The 25,164-nt window shown below is 40.8% G+C and overlaps 1 protein-coding gene across 1 annotated transcript in view; it reads right to left on the bottom strand.

Moving 5' to 3' along the window:
• LOC106934003 (uncharacterized) overlaps positions 1-25,164 on the bottom strand; it is a 147,425-nt gene that overhangs the window by 119,981 nt on the left and 2,280 nt on the right. The window lies entirely within an intron of this gene.

The raw sequence follows: 25,164 nt of genomic DNA, 5'->3' as shown, positions 1-25,164 counted from the left end.
CTGGCTAAAGGACTTTACACTGCTCCGAGCAACAACTTTCAACGTTATTAAAGTCTCACCAAAATATCCAAAGCAAGATGGCTTGAGGGTTATTACGTGTAGGGGGAAAATGACGCTTTGCAAGGCATCTCTCCCCACAGAGAAACCAGGCATTTAGATTCGCATCACACGCAGGCGATGGTTGGCCACACACAGACTGAGTCCACATTCCCCCTAACCAGAACAATTATTCCCATTATGGGGACATTTAGGTTTATTTTCGACAAGTTGTGCAATCACAAACACAGAGCAGAGCCAGCAACAATGCCAGTGACATTTAGCTAACTGAAAGGTTATCCACTTTAAACATTTGCCCTCCAAATCCTCCGCTGCCCTTCTCGGTGTAACATAAGCGGCTCTGCACTTGCTCAGATGAGCAGTCCAGACAAGAATAGCTTGTGTGTGTACGAGCGTTTGTGCGATCACACAAATAATCACGCATCTCTAAAGCTGGAGCAACATTTAAATCAATTTGCAAAAAAAGGACAATTATGATAAAAATATCTGTGTCTAGACCGTCTGATTTTATGGTGCTGTCTGAAGCTAAAGTGCAGGCTGTCTAACCTGCTGAATAAATAACCAAAAGGGAGAGAAACGCAAAAATAAATTAGACAATTTCCATCCTACTTCTTGCAACACAGTCAGTACTTCTAACAAGGAAGAGGCCTGTGAGTAAATAACTGCTTCTGAGTCAGAGTTGGGTTGTTTGGTGTTGTACTTTAAAGGAGGGGATCATGGGAATGCATGTAACTCCAGCACAGTTAACCTGACACCGTGATATTTGGTCCGGCGGGACAACAACGGGCCAAAGCATTCCATGCTCGTCCAAACACGGCCTTCACTCCTTCAGCACATGGCTCTCCGCAGCTTCACAGTTCCCAAAACTGACCTATGTCCCACAGCCAGAGTTTACTCCTCTGAGGTCTTTTCTGCAGTTCAGTTGTTGTTGTTGTTTTTTTTTTGTTTTTTTCTCGTGGTTTGTCTTCTTAACAGATTGGGGGCATCGCCTTTCCAGGAGCAGCCAATCAGTCAGGAAGCAAAACCCCCCAATAGCTCTGATAAGAGCATGACAGATGCAAAACACCAGGGCCAGGATTCGCTTCACAAGAGGCATAAATAACGGACAGATCCGAGACAAATTACTCCAACGCTGCCCTGAGAAGATGGAGCTGTCAACGTCCAGTTCTGGGTTGCTTTAGCCTGTGTTTTATTGACTGTTAAACTTAAAAGGTTAACATAATTGTGCTAACACGCCAAAAGAAAAAAAAAAAATCAAAAATACTTTAGGAAAATTTCTCCTGAGAGACGCAAGGAAATTGTCTAACCAGTGAATGGTTTCAAAGTCAAAAAATCTGATAATTCTTTTGATCAGTGAACGCATCGTGCATATGTACTAAACCTCTGGGTAACTTTGTTCTTTTACCCTTATGTTTACCAGTAAACCAATTTTTCCAGCACATGTACTTGAACTATGATGTTTGACTTTCTTTGTGGTTGCAGTTGAGTATTTTGGAGATCACAAAAATGCTTAAATCTCTCATAAACATATTTCAGTCATAAGTATTTAGGTGGAAACTGGGACAGTTGACTAAGATATGAGAGAATATGATCCCTTACCAAACAAATTAACTCTATGTAAGGTTTTTCAATCAACCTGCACCCTGTTGATGTTCTGCTCCTACTGTTTTTCAAGCACCAGTTCAAAAACTGTGACTCTGACAACAATGAACATCTTTTTACTTTGTCACCACTTAGGAACCACTTTCATCAGAAGCTGCAGCAACACCTATGGAGGCCTTTGACCAATTAAAATGGTAGGAGTGTCATCTCACTGTCTAATTATGTTTTTTGTGTTTTAAGACAGCAATTCCCTGTTTTACAGCTAACCAAAGTACATAAATCAGAATCAGCTAAAATATAAACCACCAGCTCAAAGCTTTACAAAAAATGAAAAGTTGACTCCAAAACTCTGATTGCTGCACCTCCGTTCTGTTCTCGACTTCAGGGGTGTCCAAAGTCAGTCCTCAGGGGTCAGTGTCCTGCAGGTTTCACTTCTCTCCCTGGTTCAACACCCTGGTGTTTGACGACCTTAGCATGTCAAAGCTCTGCAAGGACCTGTTAAGGAAGCCGTCATTTTATTCAAGTTCACGCAGACGGAGAACTAAGACGTGCAGGATATCAGTCCTTGAAGGCTGACTTTGGGCAGACCTGCTCTACTTCAAACCACACGTTCAGTGTCCAAAGCCAATCCTCCTCCTTTTCCAATTAGACAGCTTACAGACCAGACAGACAAATACAGCTTCATTAAGTAAGAACTTTAATTAAAACTTAAATTAGCTTCTTTTTAAAGCCCACTTATGAAAGGTTGAATGCCTTAGAAATGAAGCAGGCTCCATATGAGTCTCTTTGCAACACTAGTCATGGAAAATGGTTTAACTCATTTAGCTGAGCTCTTAGGAGGTACACATAGTATTCTGGTTTTTAAACTTAGAGAGGAACAGTACACACCTATTTAGTTTGGACACTTGTCTCTGTAACATAAATATTGTACTGCAGTCAGCATTAAGCCGTGTCTAGGATTCCCAATATTCCTAGAAGTTTCTGCAATTTTGGTTACGAAGGATTCACCAGATTCTCTGCACCAAACCTACCTTTCATAAGAGTCTTCAGCATCCAACGTATTTTAAATTTATGAAAGAATTACCTGATAAAATGTGAAAATGTATCTGGTTTTTATAAATTAGTGGTGCCCAAACTTTTCAGCTTTCGATCCACAAGATCTCAATGACAATAGGAGACTCTATTATTGATACAATATTAATAAAAAGGCCTTAAAGACGAGAATAACAAAAACACATCTGCTACTATCTCGGTTTTTCTTTTTTCTATTATAAAACTTAGTTCATAAATATCCTTTATCATCATAATTTATGTTGTACTGTTTGATTTCTAAAGAAAATCCCAAGATCCCACACCCAGCTTTGACAACTTGATTTAAATTAAAGCAGTTGTTCAGTATGTCTGCCATTCTCTCTTAGTTTTTTTTTTGTATCATTAAAATCAGCAACAAGGAGTGAAAAAAAAAGTCAAAGAAGTGGTGAAGGATGGTTTTTCCTAAATTTGGCATCGGATAACAATGAGCAGCATGACTCCTAAGAGTCAGGACAAGGCTCAGCTTACACTCAGCTGTGAAGTATATTTGTCTTCTTCGGTTTGGCTAGTGAGCCTCTCATTAATATCAGTTCACATAATACCACTTTTAGATGTGAGTAAACATTGGATAAATCAGATTCGTGGAGTGATGTGCTGGCGCGCTGAAGCAAAAAAAAAAAAAAAAATGTTTCGGGACAAGAAAACAGCTAAAACCCAAAGTGGAAAAAGAGATCCTGGCCCACAAACTCCATGTAGTGATGGATCCTTGAAGTGCATGTGTTTCCTTCTCACTGTAACAGACTCACAGCAGGAGGTGGGACTGCTTTAGTGCTGATGTGTGATATACTCCTCCAGCTCCTTCCTTTTACCCCGTCTTTATCTGTGACTGCTCCATCCATCCTGCGCAGCTGTCAGGATCACAACCTCACCAGGTGCTTCCATTTCACACCTCTAACTGCCTATCAACACTTCTATCTATACGGCCATGTGCTTCAGATATTCATCTACCTATTACATGCTCTGTCTTTCAGTCAAGGTGATGATCCTCCCGCTCATCTCCAGACCTCTGGAACTAATGGTCGACTCTGACTTTGCACCACCTGTACATCGCACACGAGCTCAGGGTGTGACAATGGCGCAACAGGCTAAGAACCGACCCGAGGCCTAAATTTATCACTGCTGTGATCCCCCTAAAGCAAGTGGCTTCATTGAAAACTATCGGAGGAATTTGAAGACGGCTACTTAGCGTGCTCGAAGGCTAACATGCGTGCCTGTGATGACACATGTGAGCTATATGGGGAGTAAGAGAGATCATGAGCAGATTTGTGGACACACAATCCTATAAGGAGTGAGGATCGCAACGAGAGTCACGGATGAAATAAGTGGTTTAAGGCTTATGTGGTTCATTGAAGGAGTAAGTGAACATAAAACAAGTCATTCAAACTTAAACACTATGCTAGACTCAACAGCACATCTGCTCCTAAAATACAATTGTCAAGCAAATAGCATCTCTCTGCGCTAATCCACAGTTAAAGTATGAAACTTCAATGCTTGTCCGCCCATATTTATGTATGTTTATGTAAGTTACATCCAGGCTGTCGCAGTCTCAAAGTCCAAAGCTAAAGGCTTTGGACTTTGAGACTTTATGCTTTATGCAGCTGATGTTAACAGCTTATACATTTCCCCGAGGCATTTACTCTCAGTTCAGTTTCTGATGCAGAAAATGTTTTAAACATGTGTTGCAACTTTGTCAGAATGAAAAAAAAAAAAAAAAAACAAGTAACTGATGGAAAATGAAAAGCATGAAACAGCAACGTTAACAGACTGAAGACAACATAAAAGATACTCGATTCATCTAAAAACAGCCCCAGCTTTCTGGGCTCAATCACACCTCCACACTGGTACAGGTCTCTAAACCAAAAGTCTTGACTTGATCAGCGTACCAGAGCAGCAATCAAACAATAACCGAGATCAAGTCGATTGAAAGGGACAGAAGAAACGTAGGCTTAAGCCTGCTCAGCCTAAATCAAACACATTTAGAAAAAAAAAAAGGTTTTGGATAATCTGGGATTCAGTCTGAGATCAATTCAACCACCAATGTGGAGACTCACAGAAATGAAAAGGGATCGGGGCTTTTGTGGAGCAGTTAAAGCATGAAGAATCTATTAAGGGATTAAGTCATTATAGCGGATGATTAAAGTGTGAAACTTTCTGTGTGTGTTTGTGTTGTTGCACAAATGTCAGCCCATCAATCAAACCATAATTCAAAACCAGATTGCTATGCGCATGGCGACTTTTTTTCATCTTCTTTGGAGTTTTACACAAGTTGAACATGACATAATGGCACAACTGCAAGTTCGTTTTCACTGAGGCTGGAGAACGATCAGTCAGCAACAGCGAGCTGTAGTTTTATGTAAGCTATGACGTCTTGATTATGTTTTGTCACTCCATCGCTGGGAAATCTATGACATGAACACTGCAGTGAAACTGCGATTTATGTGGTGAAGAGCAGATATGTGATGGCAAAAAGCTGCGCAGTAGTTATTGCATCTTACACAACTATTCTTCTTAGCTATTTTTACATTTTGATACATTACAACCACAACCGTCTATGTATTCTGATGGCATTTTATGTCACAAAATGACACAAATAACTGCATAACGGATGAGTAAGAATATAAGCAGAAATCATGCATGTATTTCACCCCCTTAAGCCCAGAACCATCTTTGTAGCAACATGAGCCGTTAATGTGGAGGTACGTCTGTAGAAGCTCGGTAAAAGTCACTTTTTGGCCTCTCATTATTTTTATTTTGCTAATTAGTTTAACCCCAGTCTGATTCGATGGAGAGCATCTATGAAAATTTATTTTGAAGTCTTGCCACAGATTTGCATTGTTTTCAGGTCTGGGCTTTAACCTGAATAAAAAATGAACATGCTTTAGTGAACACTATCCCATTGTAGCTCTGGCTGTATGCTTATGGTCATTGTCCTGCAGGAAGGGGAACCTCTGCACATGTCTCAAGTTTCCTTCCAGGACTGTCCCTGTTTTGTCCTTAAAAAAAAAAAAAAAAAAGAAAAAAACATTTACACCTAAAAATGTTGCCATCATGTGGCTCCGGATGAAAGATGGCAGCATTTGAGATTATTTAGGAGTATCATACAACAACAAAAAAGGGTTTCAACATAAATGTTGTACTGAAAAAGCCATAAATTACTCTTTTTTGATTATGCTCTACTTTGGTATTGAATATTGCATAAAATCCCTCCAAATGTCATGAATTACTGGTTTGTATTTGTAACCAAATGTCGAAAAGTTCTGGCCTATAAAAACTCTGGCAGAACATTGTATTTTCAAAAATCTTAATGGGTCACAGCGCTAACACAAGCTCCATTTGAAACGGTAGGCTACAGGCAAAGAGTGATCGTCTTTCATTCAGACATTCAAATATCTTTCATTCTTTAGCAGAGCCGTTGTTCATTATGACAGCCAGATGCAGCTTCTTTTGCCCAAGGCATAAGTTACCGACGGTTCCCCGGAGCGCCGTGCAGCGCGTGAGCAGCACACCACCGACGGCAAAGGTAGCGTCACACCATGCACACATGGGCTGCATGTGCAGAATGCATCTAATTGGAGACAGCGGCATCGCAGAGTAACCTTAACTCTGCTCCCAAACGTCCGTTTCTGTACGTGTGAATGCAAAGCAAGATTTTATTCGCGCCGAAATCTTTTTGTCACTTTGAAGAAGAGCGCTGTTTAGCCTGTCAGTCAGACGCTCCTAAAGGTTGACCACAAACTCCATACCACATCGAACAAATGTGACAGAACGGTATACAAGACAAAAGAGCCAAATACCACAGACAATAACAAGCAGCAGGAGAGAGGGCCTGGTGAAGCTCTCCGATGTATGAGGCCGGATTGTTTTATCCACACATCAATCATGTATGATGGCTCAACCATGTGAAGAGCTGAGGGATGAAAAACAAGACAAATAGATGAGGAGGAGAAGACAGACAATAGTTGCATTCTGTGAACGCTGGTGTTCACTGCATGTTTAAACCCACAGATCGTCCTCAGGGGGCTTTAGATTGGACTGCAAATTCCACCACATGACTGCACTGCCATTTGCATATTCTTTTGTGTGCATATTGCTTGCCTATAGTGCTGCGATAAATTGTTAACAGGTTTCACCCACATACTTTGCAACTCATCTACATTCAGATTTTAGTAGCTTCTATGATTAAGTCTGAGATGCTCTTGTTGCCATTTTAAACCAGTTCAGGAAATTTACAAAAGCCCACCAAATAATTGGCAGTATTTCTTTTCTTCTTCTTCTTCTTCAATATTTTTGCAGTCAGCTTCTCTTTTTTTCTGGCTTTGTTGTCACTTATGCAGAGAGAAAACTCTGTGCCATCATCTGCTTTATTTGCAAATGATCAGCCTGGTTTAGTTTGCTGTTTTCCTTAAATGAAATCATTATTTAAACATTACTTTTTATTGACTGTGGTTACTTTTGTCCCTTGTTACATTTTTTTATGACATTTAAGCGTCACATAAAATGAACAGAGAAAAAATCTGAAAGGGGGGAAATTATGTTCCACATCACTTTAAACCCGCCCCCTTTTAAAAACACGTTTCTTCCCCGATAAATTGGTTAGATTTGTTTTTCAGTAAGATAGTAAGATAGTTTCTTTGCTATCCGTGTCAGAGGACATCAGCATCTGTGCTTTAAGCTGTTTTAGCAGGCATACGTGTGTGCGTTTGTTCTCACATGTGGGATACAAAGGAAGGAATGATAACTGACAGTTGGCAGACCTGTAAACGGTTCAACATACTGAAAGACTGACAGACAGACATACGGACAATGCCAGATGCATTACAGCCATGACATCTGATCTGTTTTTTGTGAAAAGGGCCAGGTGAGCCGCTGGGAACCCACAGCGCTGACTACCAGCCCCTGAGAGCCTCCCCTGGCTCTTAACGTCTATTCTCCTCCGTTCCTGAAGCTTGTATACCTGATAATGCTCATTGCTCAGCCGGTAATTGGAATCAGCTTCATATAATCGCCGCCAGATCCAGCACATAAAGATCTAATTTATCTTCTAAGATATGAGCAAATCGTAGCAAAGTTGGTAAATTTGACCCACGGAAAAGCACATAATCGGTTTCAAATTTTTCCTGGGTGAAGATTACTCATCTTTGCTGTTTGCTATTTGTGTATCCATCCGTCCTTTGTTTATACCTGTTTCTCTTTGCAGGGAGCTGGTGCCTGTCTCCAGCGGTTAGCGGGGAAGTACACAAAGGACAGTCCATCACAGGGCAACACAGAGACCAACGGGTCAGACAATCATGTCTGCACATGCTAACTACCAAAACAGCCCGTTACCTCTGCAAGGGGTTTTCAATAAAATCATTCGTGACATGAGTAAAACCGTTGCTCTTTTTAACCATTTAACATGGGAGCTCATTAAGATGTTTGCAACAGACAGCAGACTATTTGGATTATTTTTAAACTACGTGATTTGGTTTTACAAGAGAAATGTTTCCTGTTAAGTGTTCGAAAATAAGAGCAACAACTTGAAAAACAAGGTATTAAACACAAGCAATCAACTAAAATGTCGACAAAAGAAATCAGCCTACTAACATTTTATGGACCAGCCAAAAAAGTTTGGGAAGCGAATGGCACATTTTAGTCAAATCCAGATGTGCCTGTTGACAAATGCGTGTGTGTCACAGATGTGTAGCTATTCTTTTACAGTGTCTGTCCGGAGGGACACGTTTTTCACAGAGGCAGTAAATCAGATCGCAATCAGGTAAATGTGGTCACAGCAAATGGGTTCTTAGCATAAGCACTCTGATAAGATTAATTTGACTTCATTAGAGCCTATTTTAATCGCTCAACTCCTGTTCTTATTGTTATTAAGCAACATTACAGTACCTGTATGAGTTATGGCTTGTTACGACAAACTTACATTCTATTTTTTTTTTTTTAAGGTGGAATAATAAGTGACTAACAGCTCAAGAAAACTTCCTCTAAAAACTGGCTACTATCTCAGTATTCAGTAAAATGCTGCAGTGTCGTTCACATGTATGAATTAATATAGAAACCTTTGATCATTTTCATGCCAAATACTTGAAACTCAGTCAGACTGGAACAAGAGCATCTGAAATTGATTTTTCAAAGCTTCCTGCAAATGTTCACTTGGATTTAGGTCTGGACTTTCACTCCACCAGACATGAGTATGAACTGATCTAAACCACTGTAACTGTGGCTGCATGCTGGAAGCTGAACCTTCATCCAAGCTTTACGTCTTAGAGGAGATTTTTAGTTGTAAAACATGTTGAAACCGTCTTGATTTTTTTTTCTTCTGAATCGCACTCATGCACTACCGTGCATGACGACGGAAGGTTTCAGCTGTAAATTGACAAAATTTGAAAGAGCTTAGGAGAGCTTCAGCTGCGCTTCCCAGGCTTGTGCACAGCGCTGTTGAGAAACAATCTGTGGGATGAGAGATTCCACAGGGAAAGATTTATTTCAGCATTTGTCACACATTTATTTGTCAGAACGTTTAAATATTTAAAGCCATGTCACATATTTTTGGCTTCTGCTTCCCTGACCCCTTCTTTTTCTCATCTCTTGTGGCGTGCTGCTGCTGATGACCTTTCGATACCTGAGGAACTGGAGAAGTGTGAGCGGATGGGCGGATGGTTAGCCTTAGGGCCGGGAAAGACGGGGCGTTACACACACTGCTGAACGCAAAAAAAAAAAAAAAAATTGTTTTAGAGCTTGAAGCTTACAGAAGGAGAGATTATGGGACTCCGGTGTTTCTAAAAGGTCGGGAGGTGGTGAAGTTATATGATAACCGGACCCCGCTGCCGCTTGAGGGGGCCGACAGCAAACGTCTCAAACTGAACGCGAGCGCGAGTTCGGTTAATTTGGGTTATTAGATCCCTGAAGTCTGGCTGGTATTATTAACTGAAGATAAGATCTCAGATGTGCGGCGTGTGATCTGCCTCACAGCCTGTCAGCGGCACAGACTATTTACAGGGATGGGTCTGGTTATGGGTCTGAAATAGAAGTGTGCTGGCAACAACAGCTGTCTTTGTGTCATCAACCAAAACGCTGCTAAATTTATGCAACAATTACAGCAAGGGGAAAAATGTCCCCCGTTTTTCCCTCGTCTTCCCTTCACCTTTTGATCACGATGTGGAAATAATGTTGTTTTCCAGCAGAAGCAGAGATCCATGCTCAACCAAACTCCTTACAGCTTCACTCTGTGGTTTTAAATTATGTCAAAAAGAATAATAAACACAGCTGCTCTGCACTGTTTTTCCCCTTGCCATAATCTCATTAAACACCCAGACGCACACATGTAAATTCAATGAAAAATCCTACATGTCCCAGAGGAGAGCTCCTCCTTTGAAATGTCACGTCTGGGACACGACCCGGGGGGAAAAACATGAAAGGTGATCGGTCAGTTTATGGGGGCCCGTATTAATAAACGGAGTCAAAGAGCAGCGGAGAGACAAAGGAAAGATGTAGCGTTACAAGCTGAATGCTGACCCCGCTTTAATGAAGTCCTGCTGAGAGGGGAACAAGAAGGACAGGGAAGATGGAGAAGAGGCAGCAAAGTGAGGTATGGGAGGGGAGAAAGGCCACACAGAGGGGGGAGAAACCGATCTGAGGAAGCTCCAAACATATGGATAATGTTTAGAAAATAGGGATAATGGATGGAGTGAGAGGTTGAGACACTGGGAGGGAGCTGGGGATTGACACTACGCAGGGAAGAGATGCTGGCAGCTAAAGACAAGGGCACGAGATGAGACCTGGGACACAGAGGGGAGAATGAAGTCTGAAGGAATGTCAGAAAGGGAGAAGAAGGGGGTCACAACAGGAAGGCTTCCAGCTGCGCTCCCTTAGATCACATCTTATCTGGCTTGTTTGCTCAAGGTACGCACAGGACTTCCACACCCTCCTCACCCCCTGAACCTCCTGTAGGCTCCCCTCTGCTCCCGCAAACGAATGCCCCAAACTATACAAGTACAGTAATGTGCAAATCAGCTCAAATGTGTTTGCTGTTGCCTCAGAACAGCCACACTTACTTGTACACGTTTGTGGTCCCCGTCAATAACCTCCAAACCCCTATACATTTAAAGTTATATAGCATTAAGCCCAGCAAAAATATAATCCTCCGATTTTCTATGGGCTGCATGTCAAGTTTTCAGATAATAGCTCTTTGGGAATCAGTGTATTATATCATCCCCTTTCTAAAACAATGGCCTAAGTCTTTTTTTTTTTTTGTTGTTGTTGCCAAAAGTGATTTTCCCCCCTTAAATGATCTTCTGGCAAGAAATGAAAGCCCCGCTGAAAAATCTTTGAAAAAGTTGCAGTTCAATTGTGCAGCTTGAGGCCTGTTTTACATGCAAAGCTCCTTTAGTAGCTAACTATTTAGACACGGGAACTACATTTCTTTGTTGGAGCAAATTGTTCCAACGCAATTGTTTAGGGACTTTAATAAGGTTCAGGGAGGGATTCTGGTTAGAGAACAAGCAGAACCATCTGATTTAAGAAAGAAAATCCAATAAATTCTGTGTTTAGCACAAATGTATACTTAAATAGACTTAAGTCTTGTGTATATAAACTTCAATGATGTGCAAGATTTAGTTTAAATGGTAGGCAAACATCACCGAGGTTCTGGTTTGAAACATTTTACTGCATTCTAGATAATCATACAAAATGTACAGAAAAACTTGTTTTCATATCTTATAAACAGCCTTTCGCTTTGAACATCCTAATTTTTTAATAGCCAGTATCTGAGCTTTTCTCTGTGTCACATGGAGGAATCTTTCAATTGAGAGAAAAACAAGGAGCCAAAGGCCACGATACAGACGTACCTTTCATTGTTTTTCATTGTACACAATGAAAAACACTTAGATTATTAGAGAAAACACAAATTCGTTCATCTATGTTAGAGTTCTGCAAGCTATCCCCATGAAAATAAGCAGCATTTTTCTTATTTGTGACTGCAAAACCCTGGATAAAATCATACTGGTAACAAACATGCCGTTTCCAAATTATTTTTTGATGACTGTCAGACTCTGTTAACGTCACTATTTGATCACTTCAGCTAAAAAATGAAATAAAATTGCATCTTTGTGACTAGTTGCAAAGAACAAAGAGAAACTGGCTGCTTAGAAGCAAAGTAAAAAGAAACTTGGAATGACTGGAAACTGCTGTACAGCATTTGTTGGTAAATGGCCTGTATTTGTTTGGCGCTTTATCAAGTCCAGACGACTCCAAAACGCTTCACGTTGGATCCAGTCATTCACCCATTCACGCACACATTCCCACCATAATGGTGCCAACTACTGCACTGTAGCCACAGCTGGCCTGGGGATTTGGTGTTGGGTGCTATGCAAAATACATAAATATAAAACAAACCCAGACACTCAGATGTGCACACAATAAATGTCCTAGACAGGAAAGATAAATATCCAGACTCTTGTGTTTCATTTCCTATTGTCTGTCTCTGGGATCCAGGAGGAAACGGAGATGAGTAGGTATCACATTGGAAAGCTGAGTTAAATAAATTTATAGGAAAACAAAGAAAAAACAATTTCTGCAAAAAACTTTTCCAGGAAAAAAATAATCAAAAATTTTCTGATTTGACTAGCAAAGATAAAGAGGCACACAGACTAATAACACAGCTATGAAATATGAAATGCATCAGAATGAAAGCCGACAGACAAAGAAGACGAGACAAAGCAACGGAATGAGTGAAAGATCAAAAAGTAACACCAGGACAGGATTTATGGATTAAAAACATACAGGATTGTGTAAGTGCTGCAGTTAATCCATTTGCATTGTGAAGCCTGGTGTTGATCCCAGAGGGAGTCGGTCTCTTCTCTAATTCACACACAGAACAAATTTAAAAACGCAGCCACATGCCAGAATTCCCACCTCTGACCTGATTGACGATCTCATTTCAGTCATACTTTCAAAGTTTGATTAGATGCAGGCTTCTCTAGTCAGCGGCATCTTTTACTACCATGACATATGATCAAATCAAACATTCAGCAAATTTATAAATCAAAATCACAGAGCGTTTTTTGCACTTCTTTTGCTTTAAAACATTTCCAAACAAATTACTCATTCTTGAAACAAGGAAAAAAGCAATATAGACTTTTTTTTTCAGGCAGCTGACCAGCAGTCGGGTCACTCTCAAACTGCCCATGACTAGCAGATGTGTGTTTTAGGTGCACTTCGGTTACTTATAACTGTGTGTACATATTTCTGTGGTGTAATCAGCTTTTATTTAGAACGTAAAAGGAATCATATGGGGCTTGTGGCTGAAATAAGTTGCAGTAATACCATATTTGCTTATTGTTGCAAGATGTGAAAGACAGACAAAAAAAAAGTGAATGAGGAAAAATGTAGATTCCAGCTGTATATCGCACATTTATCTCCGGTTTCATTCACTGGAATCGTGTTGCACGCATTAGCCTCTTCGACGCTCCCCTCCCGCCGCTCTCAACTCTCTCAACTCATCCGTGTCTTTGTCTTTGTTCCAAATCACACAATCAGAACCACATGGAAGTGAGACAACAATCCGAGTAAATAAACAAAGCAAGAAAAGAGCCGAGCTTTGTTCCAAGGGGTGTATTAAGGAGTATTAGCGGCAAGGACGAGGAGTGACAGCGCAATTAAAATGTGCGCACGCCTCTTACTGTCTGCTTGAATCGCTTGCACATGTCGGCCGACTGATGCATGTCAATACACAGAGATACAGTTGACAGTCTTTTGGATCAGAAATACGCAAACTGAAGCCTGAAAAAAACACGCCTGACCATTAAATGACTAATGCTCCAACATGTTCCGGTTTCATTCGAGATGCAGCTATAGCAAACATGTGCGTTGTATGTTGACCGTCCAAAAGACCAGATGTGTACAAAAGATAGGCAAAGCGAGGAAGGGGAAACAAAATTTGGACGCAAGCAAGAGAATGAGTGAGAGGTAAAAGATGGTGGACTTGATAGGTTGTCCACATGTTCGGGAGAGATATTTCACGTGAAACCCGAGCTGACAGGACATCTGTGGTATACTCTCCTGGCTCTCGAGATGCACTCAGGACTCATTTTATTATGATCCTTGAGTGAAACGGCGAACATGCAGATAAGAAAGCCCCCAAAGAGGACGCGGGGCTCTCAAATGGTCCGCAGAGATGGAGGAACACACAGAAACGCACTCAATCGCTCTTTCTCTCTCTCACACACACACACACACACACACATGAAAGCTACGGCACATGTGCAAGGTGAGTCAACACGCGAGCCACAAAAACGCAGACGCACACAAATGTTTGCAGAGAACGTACAAAACAGATGGCACTCTGATAAAAAAAAAAAAAAAAAGTTTCAACATGTGCATTGTTCTGTGTTTCGGTAGAAGCTGCTGCCCCCCATCTGCGCCTCCATCTGGCCTGTTACACAACGAGCAGCGGCGGCAGCAGTGCTTCACTTTAATGGTGCCAAGAAAGGAGCATGTGTCCAACAGCGTGCAGTCGTTAGTACTAATTCAGCTGAAATGATCACAGAGGAAACGCGACAGACAAGTTGGTTAATAATACGAGCCGTTTGGAGCCGGACTGACACACACAAACAGACGCTCCAACCAAACAACAGCAAAATGCAGTGCGACAGTAATTGTGCCGCCACGTTATCAGGTGTTATTGGCCAGTCAAATTGCTGGTGAATGGCTGTCTTCCAATCACTGGAGAGAAACTTAAGAGATGTTGTCTCGCACACGCCGATGTTGATAGTTTAACTGCAGCTACTGTGGTTCGACGTCGAGCCAAAGATGTGTTGCATATGGTTGGAGACAGCTGCATGTCTCTCGGTTAAGCTGTCCTATTTGAGGTTTTCCTTCTTGCACAGACTTGTGCATTTCATTTTGACTGGAAAAGCAACACTTCGAAATTTGGTTATTCTATCACTTTGTTTTTATTACATCCCAAACGTTTAATTGCTCAGTGGGTGACAATTACGAGCTGATCTTCCGTTCCTCTGGGCAAAATCCGAACCTCAAAACTCCCACACTTGAATTCGCAGCAAAAAAACACTTAATTTTACTACTCAGTAACATTTAAGAGCCCAGCAATCTGTATGTAAATGTGTGTGAGTTTGTGGCGTAAACCACTCTGAGTGGTCAGAATGACTAGATAACTTCAGCCTATTTACAAAATGTGTCATGTGCATTTTACACCTATCCAATAATATTTGGCTGAGCTGTTTTCAGAAATGCAGCCAGTGTTTCAAATACAAGCAAGTCTGTTTCATATCAATCGCAAAATATTTCCACTTTCCGAGGTGAATCAGAGATGTGCTATTTTAGGTTCAACTTTCCCCCTCTTGTGTGTCAACCCTTCGTCCTCCGTTTACAGTATGCGTGTGAGAAATAATCATCTTCACCCTCCTCCAGCCTCATTCCCAGCTGAACTCTGGGTTAATGTATACAACCTGGGAACAAACTGAGCCTCTCTGGAAGCAGCAGCCACAAGGAAACCCAGATTCCAGATCCTGTGCAAAATATACACACTTCTAGAATCATAAATAAGTCAGTTCTGATGAGAAATAGTGAGCTGAAAAAGCAAGAGACAGAATTAAGACTCAGGGGGCGGCGAAGAAAATGAAGGACCAATGGAAATATATGAGCTACGGTAGAAAGTAAAGAGAAACCAGGCCCAATTTGTGATACCCAAAATGCTCATGGAAATTAAATTGGTGATTTTAATTATTTTTAGTGCCAATGTCTTAGGTTTTTATTTCTAGCTGCGATATGAATATCATATATTAATAATAACAAATGTAACTTTGTTTTCTTTAAATTTTTCTTCTTGTATAAATTATATTCATGATGTTCAAGCATGCATGTGAGGATAACTTAAGAAGAAACGAGAGACATGCTGCCATCCATCTTTTGAAGAACAGTGTTTTCAAACATCTGAAATAATGATTTACAATCACACACGCAGATCTCATTCTCGTGCTTCTGATATATTTTACTCTCCTTTGCCTTCAGAAGATATTTAAAAAGGTACAAGAGTTTCCCCGAGAAATGGTTGTTGAAATATATTTTAACAAAATATATTGCCGTTACCTTTTGTTGAGGTTACAGCAATAAGCCCTTTCGTGCCCATCTTGGAAAATAATGTTTTTACCAGATGCAAAGGGCTACACTTTAGAAAGCAGTCTTAGAGGAATAAAATGATGAATATCTGCAATGAAGACCCTGTTTGTTATGTGACAAATTAACTAGCCACAGGTGTTAAGTTGCTGAAAGTTTTCTAGCACTGCCTCTGCCATGGCCTTGTTGAACTGCCCTGACATATACATACAGTAATAGGCACCATTGTTGCTGCGGGCATGTTCAAAGGTCTCAGGCCCGGTTTTATGATCCCAGTTCTCATTAAAATGGTGCTGGGAGAGTGATGAGTCCATCCAGGAGCTTTTACAGCACACAGAAACCCAATCTGCACAATGAGACCATCTGGATTGCCTACACCTCCAACAATATTCCCTCGTTATGAAACAGAGCGATAAGTCTGCTTCGTTAATTTCTTCCAAGCTCTGCAAAAGATACAAGATAAACAACCTTTGACCTAATGTTACATCCTTCCTACCTCCTGAGTTTATATCCAAAGATGCAATCTGTCCAAATAAATCCAGGTGTGCTCACAAAAGTCCCATCCTGCAGCTGGTTTTAACATTCCCGATCGAATAATTTTTGGCGCTTTGGAGGCCAAATAATATGCTGGGAACTTATTTCCGATGCTCCACACCCAAAGTGGAAATCTTATCCCGTTTAGCTAGAGCCTGCTAGCAAACTTCATATGCTAAATATATTCAAGGAACAAGATTGTTTTTCCTTTTTAAAACAGAAGCTGATGAGAGAGACTTTTTAAATTTCAGACTGAATGCAGACAGGAGAGGACCAGTTTGACCTCGGCGCGCTGTCGGCCACCTGCTGGTGTTAAAGAGTTTGTCTGCTCCTCTATTAAAAAGCTGTTCACCTTGTCACCTGCCACTTGGGCTAATTAAAGAAAACACCATAATAGTTTCCACATTTAGGTCTGCGTCTGCTCAGCACTGCCACATAAGCCCCTGTACCTCCTGCATCCAATGCCACTCTACCTCACCCAGAAAATATGTCAACCCCTCAAATAATTTGAGGCGCCTTTTAATAATTAAAGATCTGTAGTGCATTGTGCTGAGAAACAAATTAAGGACAAAACAAATCAATGCAAATATATACTGTAAGTCCATGACAAGAGAAACAGGAATAGAAAAATTGCCTTTTCAATGTTTCAAAGGGTCTTTGCCAAGTTAAAAGCTCCAGAAACAGCAGGAATAATTTTGCGGCAGTTGTCTTAAATCAGTCCAAGGCTGAGATGTTGAGTTATAGCCCTGTGGTTTTCACGCACCATGTGACGCTTTTGATGCTCCCTCTGGTCAATTGGAAACAATCGGTGCTTGGAAAATTAAGAGCGTCAGACAAATCGTTGTTGTTTGAAAGGCAGCAGATCAGATGTTCGCATAAATCACGTTTTTACTTTGATGCAAAGAGTATATACGGTGACTGATGCCTCATTTCGGATGGCGAGTGTAAATATTTGTCTAGCTGCAATTCATTAAACTCAATCTCATGGCACTGATTAAACTAACTCTCTTTACTTACATTGCACATTTGGAAGCTGCATTCATTTCCCCATCAAATTGTTTGCCTGTAACAGTATGTTTGCATTCTTTAATACAATATGCTCTTTTTCAATGAATCCATCAATGTAACTTCTGATGCTTGAATTTGCTCCTGCTGTTCTTGTGTATCCAGGAAGTGTCTTTATGTGTGATGTATACAGCTGTGGATAAAAGTCTTCTTATGTTCAGCAAATTTGCAGCTACAAATGATTTATTTCTCTAGGTGACATGATAACGTGACAAAGATCTTCATTGCTTGTCAAAAAACACTTGAAGTTCAATGACGATATTATTTAATCCACACTTGGTTACACATGGCGATGATTACAAAGACAAGTTCAAACATAAACTGTACACCTCCGCTCGAAGCTGATGACATTTTCTGAAGTTGTCCAATTGCCACACCCAGCTGTGTCCAAGCTGTCGATACGAGGGGAAGCTGAGGAATGTGGAAGTAGACCTCCTTCATTATTTTATCCAACCATAAGCAACATACCAAACCAACTGTCTGAAAAAGCCCCCATAGCATGATTCTACCACCTCCATGCTTGATAGTTGGTAAAGTATTCTGATTGGCTCCTCCAGACTTGTTATTATTGTGGCTAAGTGTTTCCTCTGTCTGTAAGACTTCAGTTTAGCTTGAAGGTGTTGATTTTAGAGCAGGTGATTCTTTCTTGACCCAGACCCTTTCAGACCATGAGAACCTGGAACTCGCTTCACTGTGAACTGAGAGACTGGCGTTTCTAAACATCTTAGCCTCTCATTTCCTCTGGTTAAATTGTTAAAACTGGGAGAATGGGATGACCCTTCAGAACAATGATCAAAGACACATCAAAACTGGTTCTGGAATGGATAGAGCAGGTTAACACTAAGTTTCTAGAATGGCCTGACCTCAATCCCATAGTCCATGGGATTGAGGTCCTACTACAACTTTTAGTGAACTCCCTGGCCCAACACTCCTCAAAGAAATGGATGAACTACCTCCTCTGAGTTCTTCAGAGTCCTGCTGATGACCTAATTATTTGACTCAGGTGTGTTGAAGCAGAGACGCATCTAAAAGTCGCATGACACCAACCACTGAAGACTGCAGTTGCAGACAGTTTGTAAACTATCAATGAACCCCGAGTCCCCGTTAGACAACCAGTCAATTTAAATGAGCTCTCTACCAAGTTAAATATTGTAGCCAGAACGACGCTAAAAGCTTCCCAATAGCTTCCAAATGCCATAGTTTAGTTTAGAAATATAACCAAATATTAGAGGAGGTGAATGTATACATAGTACATGTGAACTTTCTAACTGTTGTGGATGCAGCAACATTCATCTTTCCATGTTTATGTTGGCGTTGTGCATAAAAACAATTCTGGTTTCCATGTCCTGGCATCACAATAAGGAGTTGGGAAAACTAATTCCTTGCTACTTCCTGAGATCTCTGACTTTCCTGGGAAAGACAATGACATAAACATAAACATGTCCCTCGAATAGCTGTTGCTCAATAGCTGGCTCTATTTGAAGAGACCATTTGCACTCGCAGCCAGAAAGAGGCTGCCAGCAGTTTGATTTTTAAATATGAACATATGGATACAAAATCATTTAAAAGGAAAAAATAAAACACCATACTATGTGTTTTTACCAACTCAACATAATAGCCGGGTTATTATGACTTGAATTCATTCTGACAGCTTGTATGATGTTTTGCAACTATCAATCGTAACCAGCAATGTTTACTTTGAGTCAGAACTACAAATACAGGATGATTTTTTTTTTTCTTTTTCATACAGTTCCATGTTGTTGTTCTTTCAAGTTCTGCATCATTTGCATGCTGGTGCATGGCACACAATCTTTTTCTCATCTACGAGTTCCTGAAGTCCTTCTGGGCCTCCATGGGCTGCTGACTGGCCGGCCTGTGTCCAGCTGTTTATTTTTTCGAAAGGAAGAATGTCGGCCCTGCTGTTAAACTCTGCGGTTTCACAAAGCTAACTTTAATAAGAACGCTGATGAGAGACAGGGGGAGAAGGGTCCAAGTGGGTGATGTGCATCATTTAGATAAAATTGGTTTTCAAGAGAGGACTCACACACACAGGTGCAAATAAGCTCACCTGAAGGAGGTTCCACTGACGTATTTGAGTAAAAACCTGAGTTTTAATGTGATTTTTTATTTATTTATTTATTTTTTTTGGAAATTAACATGTACAACATGAAACAACATGTTCTTTATTATGGGGAGATTTGCTGTTTGATTTGACAGAGAATAAGCAAAGGTTTGACCATTTCTCCAAAATGTAGTGTCATTCTTTACACCGAGAGATTTATGATAGTGTCAGAAATTCAGACCAGCCAACTAATGCTGCACCACATAATGCATCCCAATCATCATCACAATATCAATATTTAGAATATTTGCAACGTCATAACCATAAACGACTGCTTCGATAGGATATTATATTTCAGGAGCCCTGTGTGCCAGTTATGCATGAAAATAATATGTCTGGAATATCAGATGAACTTTGCCTGACCTAATTTATACTTGTCCACTATGTCACAAAGCCAGTGTGATGTAAAAATAGATTTCTTAAAACTGTTTGATGCCACAATCTGACTGAGAGTATTATTTTCAACTTTAGTGCCCAGTGTCAGCATGGGGGAAAAAAAAATATGGACTGCACACAGATGTCCAAGTGGACAGCCACAGATAATGAAATTTACGTCTCACAGGCTTTGAGGTCAAGTGGACAGAAGAGTAATGCTGAGAGGAATGAATTAGCCTAAAATATATATTTAAAAAATGTGCATCTTCTCGTCAGCCTGAAGAGTTCTTAAGGGCTTTTCATGGATTTTCAGGAAGAGTGAGTGCTCAAACCACCGTTGAAAATCTTTGTTGTCACATCTTAATAACAACCTCATGTTTTACATTACAGAACAACATAAAACACGGGCAGGCTCTGTTTTCTGAGTGCTGCTCTCTTCCGAGTCATTTGAATACAGACAACAGCAGCATGTGTCAGGAAACTTAAAGTCATTGTTGTTGCTCAAGCTACCCGAGAATAGTAATCAGCTACTAATTACCATTTTACTTCACAAATCCAGTTACTACACTAAATATTTTTTTTGTAAATTAATTAGTTACTTTAATAATTACTTTTCTTAGCTACATTTTAAAAACATAATGCAAAGAGAGGAGAGTCGCTGTCATTATCGTTACATTGCGTAATATATTATTTTGACTGAGAATAAGCAATTGATAGATTTACAGTAAAACCTGTTAAACTCCATACGGAAGAATGCAGTTATTTATCCAGAAATGCCTCTTCAACCCAAATCCAAAGCTCAAACTGAGACCTCAGAAAAGTGGCCTCATGCAAAAAAAAAAAAAAAATTCCAGCTATCCAAGAGTTTGTGTTCACCTTTCCTGTGACAAAATGAACTGAGCACACTTAAGCCTTCCACAATCCTCACAATAAGAAGAAGATATCATGAGGAGTCAGTCACTTCTATATTCCCTTCTTAGAGTAATGAAAGAAGATGTGCGGACATATAAATTGAGGGGCGGGTGTAACCTGAGAAGACAAGGTTCAAACAACAGCTGTGAATCTCAGCTGCCAAGATTCGACTCAGAGCCAACAGATGACTGTCTGCCAATCAAGTCGCAACAAATTAATCGGTGACACAGTCGAACCATTAGGTAAAAATAATTCTTAAATAAAGAGAAACTAAATGTTTGAACCCTATTCTCCAACCGGGGCTTATACGTTGACTTTTTGCAGCAGCAGGGTAGAGAGCAGCTTGCCTTTTAAAGATTGTATATTTAACTCCCCAGTTTGAAATCCCCATCCCCCCTGCAGCATAAAGCAATAAAGCCACCTGGATTTTGCGCCACAGGATACCCTCTTCATAACCGACCTCATACATCGTGAATGTGCAGCCGGTCGCTTTTCGAAGCCTTCGCTAAACATGCGCCTGAGGACATCAAAACAAACGCACAGGTAAAATTCTCACACACAGAGCTGGGTGTGTTGCTCTGGTCTGGCGCTCTGAACTTGCCGCGGGCCTTCGTGAAACGAATCCAAAACGAGGCCACTTAGGGAGACACATTTCCTGCTGTTATTGTTTTAGAGTGGCCATTAATGGTCCTTACTAATGGTTTCTTATATGTGCTGTGTATTCTTCCTGTGGTCATAGGTTTGTGGGCCTGTAGGTAGCAGCAAGCTTCCTGTCTGATTTACAACGGCTTTAAAAACAAAATGTTGCCGTGGGGGATGTCGGTCAAATCGCACAGCTTCATCTCTCCCCGCAAAAAAGTGACTTTTTCCTTCCTTTTCAGGTGGGAATGCAGGACACGGAGAACTTGAGGCTACCTCTGTGCTTCCAAGGTGAAAGATGGATCTCCAGACATATCCGTCAACACCGACAACATCACATAAATAAAGCTGTACTTTCTACATTTTCTGGTATGAATAGATTTTTGCAAGAGTATTCAAACTCCTGCAGCTTTCAAAATCTTCTCGTATTAGAACTGCAAATTTCAATGTATTGTACAAAGATTTTATGTGACAGACTGACATACAGTTGTACCCAATTTTGAAATGAATGAAACCTATACATCATTCTTAAAATATTTATAAGATATTTATTTCCATCACAATTACAGCTGACAGGTTTTTGATGTACCATCCCTGTATACTAAGAGACTAACGTTCTTCTTTGACAACCCTACAAAACTCTGTCAGATTAGACACAACTCGTAAGATATTCCAGTAGCTCGAAGAAGAATAGCTGCCTTTATATTTTTCAAACTTGGTCTCTACCAGAATAGCACATGGCGATACTAAAAACCTGCTTAATGTTCTTACAAAATGTTCTTTTTGTGAATATCAAACTTGAAGTCTTGCAACAGAATCTAAACTGAACTCCGGTCTGCAGCATTCACATGAGTTTAACACTTTCACCTAAAACTCAAAACGTCTGCAGCCTCTGACAAGTTTTCTTCAAGTATATTCCTGTGTTAGCCCCCGTTCATCTTCCCATTAACTCTGACTAGCTTCACTGTCCCTTCAAGAGAAACACGTCCCCGCATGTACGGTGTGTTCAGGGTGATGGGCAGTGTTAGTTTTTTCCACCACACTGCTTTCAACAACAGCCTTTTGGAGTGCAAAACTAATATTTTATAAGGCAGTCGAACACAATTGCCTGGCACACTTCTAACCGTTTTACTTGTAAAGAACTAAACTGCCATCTTTTTTTCTATCTGATTTACAATTATGCACTAGTTTGTACTGGTCTACACTTCTGAAATGAGAGCATGTCCCCTTCAGTGTCCGAATGACCCCATATCTGATTGAAAGTGATCTGATTGCACAACAGCAGGCCTGACCTCTTAACCTTACATGTACCACCAAAGACTGATGCACAGCACACACTTAACAAGCTCAGCCCCCTAACCATTTAAAGATGGGCTCTAAAGATCATGTAATTGCTTGTTCTGTGTGACCAACTGTCCAAACAGACACAAAAGGCAAACCAAGGTGAAGGTCCTCACTATGAGGCGGCTGTAAAAAGAGGATCCTTTACTTTGTAGCTTCCTCCCGGTCTGGAATCAGCCTTGTTAAACAGCTTCTAAACGCAAGCTGGAGAAACATGACAATACACCCTGTTCTACACAGGACACAAACAGCCTCCACATGGCTCTAATTACTGCAGGCACCAGAGAGGTGTTCAAGTGCAAGTAATGAGGGTTTGTATGGCAGGCAAGCTGTGCGTAGTGTGTGCGAGCCAGTCGAGAGAGAGAGCGGCTGGGTGCTAACTGCAAACACCTGAAGCTTGTAAGCAGAGTTGTTCTCAGTGACAGTTTGCCTGAGACTTAACAGCTGCTGGCCATCTTGTATCTCAGAGCATAAAAGTGTCACAAAGTGAAGACGCGAGGGGTGAAAAGGTTCCTCGGATGAAAGCGGTGGATCTCATGAGGCCGTCTCCCCGTTTTTCTTAGCCAAGACGTTTAACCTTATGAGTGAATTTTTCTTAACAAGTGCAAGAAGTGCCTCTCAGAGTCATCCTCGAAAGAGCTTAATACCTCATCGTCCCAGAATCAGCTGCAGAAATGCTGCCCCCTGTTGGCGTGCGGCTTGTCATGCACGGTTGAAAGCCAAGCACCCTGATGTGTCGGGCATAACTCCAATGGCAGAAATGCCTCTCATGATGTGTGGCAGCGCGGCTCTCGCTCACACAGACGGGCAGAAATACCTCGGCCTGTGATACCGGAGGTGGAAGAGCTCGAGTTTCAGATGCTGGGAGCTGGTGCTAAAGGGAGAGGAGGGTCTCTTCTTACAGAGGCGTGTTGGGAGGCTTCTGTCGGCCCCCTCAAAGGCCGAGGGTCCAGAACTCTGATGTGCGCCACTCAGGCACCCCACATGCCTCCGTGATATGAACCGTAAACTTTCTCACAAGCATGCAGATGGGATGCAGACAAGTAAGCCAAAGCGCATTCAAATACCTGCATATTATTGAGTAACTGATGTATCATGCGTGCGTGCACACGCACACGCACACGCACACACACACACACACACACACACACACACACGCACGAGTGTGCAGAGTGTCACTTTTTTTTCTCCTTTGGTAACAAATGCTTTTTGTGTAGAGATTGTAACAAGAATGTATTGGGCAATCTAACTGCAAAAGCAAAGGCAAAAACAAAAACGTTCACAAGCAGACCCTCACATCAAAGCCGAAACAAACAACACGGTCCTTTGTTTTACTAAAGACAAAAAGAAACCACATCGCCAGACCAGCAACTGAGAGGAAAGAACTTTAAATAGACTCATGAATAGTTGAAATAGGAGATTGGCTTTCAATGAAAAAAATCGTTCGATTCATCAACAGTTCATGAAAACATTAAGATACAGTCAAGCAAGCAAATGATATGATGTAGTAACTGGCTGTGAATTAAAGGGGCAACATAAGGTCAACCTAATCAGAAAACATTCTATGACAACTCGGAATATATTTAAGTTAAAAGTAAAGTAACAAAGTATTAGGTAAAAAGGACAGCACTGTAAACATTTTTACATGTTGTGACCTTGCAGCCACAAACTTCACATTGTTTTTGTTAGGATTTTATGTGACAGACCTACACAAAGGGATGCGTTTAACAACTAACAAATATCTAAAAAGTATGACGTGTTACAGAAAACGGATTAAATTCAGCCATGAAAATTATTGTTTAAAGTTAACCTCAGCCATACAGTGGACATGTGGTGTTTGGGAGATACAGTACATAACACTAAGGCATGTGAGTGGCAGAATCATGCTCTGGGGAATTTTTAAGAATTTAGATTTTTGAAGAACATTTTACAAAAACCCTTTGACCTCCTTCCCCTTCACAATAATGCATCACTTTGATGATCCCCCACTTTAAATCAAAATTAAATATGAAGAAGTTTTTGTTTGCAAAAGAAAAAAAAAGTAAAAATGTTGACAACAAGATGCAAATGCAGAGTTCGGAGTTTATTCGTTTTAGAAATAACCTTTCGACTGTAAATACTGCTGCAGGATTGAATATGATTAATCCAGCTAAGTTTGCTAAATCTCCAGAGAAAATGTTTTAAAAATCTACACAAAAAAAAGCCAGATTGTCTGAATGTCAGCTTCACTAAAACACACACTCTCACACAACCACGCACACGCAGACACACATCCTGTTGCAAGAAGGCAAAGGATTTGGCCT

The sequence above is a fragment of the Poecilia mexicana genome, unplaced genomic scaffold (assembly GCF_051168715.1).
Source record: "Poecilia mexicana isolate PSO_F unplaced genomic scaffold, ASM5116871v1 scaffold_10, whole genome shotgun sequence".
NCBI classification, from domain to species: domain Eukaryota; kingdom Metazoa; phylum Chordata; class Actinopteri; order Cyprinodontiformes; family Poeciliidae; genus Poecilia; species Poecilia mexicana.
Note: the sequence above shows the minus strand (reverse complement) of the source record. Positions and strands in the feature narration are given on the sequence as shown.